The sequence below is a fragment of the Octopus bimaculoides genome, chromosome 13 (genome assembly GCF_001194135.2).
Source record: "Octopus bimaculoides isolate UCB-OBI-ISO-001 chromosome 13, ASM119413v2, whole genome shotgun sequence".
Taxonomy (NCBI): Eukaryota; Metazoa; Mollusca; class Cephalopoda; order Octopoda; family Octopodidae; genus Octopus; species Octopus bimaculoides.
Window position 1 is genome coordinate 28554381 of NC_068993.1, and position 672 is coordinate 28555052.

The window sequence follows — 672 nt, forward strand, 5'->3', positions numbered from 1 at the left end:
CTCCTCCTCCTACTTCAATGAATCACACCTCCTACCCCCTGAGAAAGGAACTACAAGGAAACTACTAACGAAAAACAAATAATTGGTAAAAACAAGTTTACGACACATTTTTAGATCTCCACTTTCCACTTCTCTAAAGTTAAACCAGTTAAAGACAAGAAATAATTGCGGATAACAAATACCAATAACAGTTTTAAAAAGTCCCAGACCTATCTGCAAATATTATGTTAAAAAAATATATAAAACTCTGGTCATAAATATAGGTACCTCAAGCCATGCAGTAAATGTCTAAAACAGGGGAACAAAGATTGCAGAGGATGTGTGTGCAGCACTGAATGCAAATTTTGCATCCAAAAATTCACTGGAAACAAAATAGTGCCTTAAAGTGAACTGCTGTCATATCCATATCAAAGATACTGTGAGAACACAACGACCACCCGCTTTGCCAAAACATAGCCTCTCAGATTAGACATCTTAACCATGTCAGAATCTGTCAACAATAAAACCATGAGGCGCAAGATCAATGTCTTCTTTTTTTTATTCATGTTAACCTAACAGGTAGAACAACTAGAACAAATTCGAACAATACAGGCAGAACATGCAACCTTCCTATAAGGAATGAGACTACAGTTGAAGAAGCCTGTACCCTACACATTGATCCTGGTATGACCA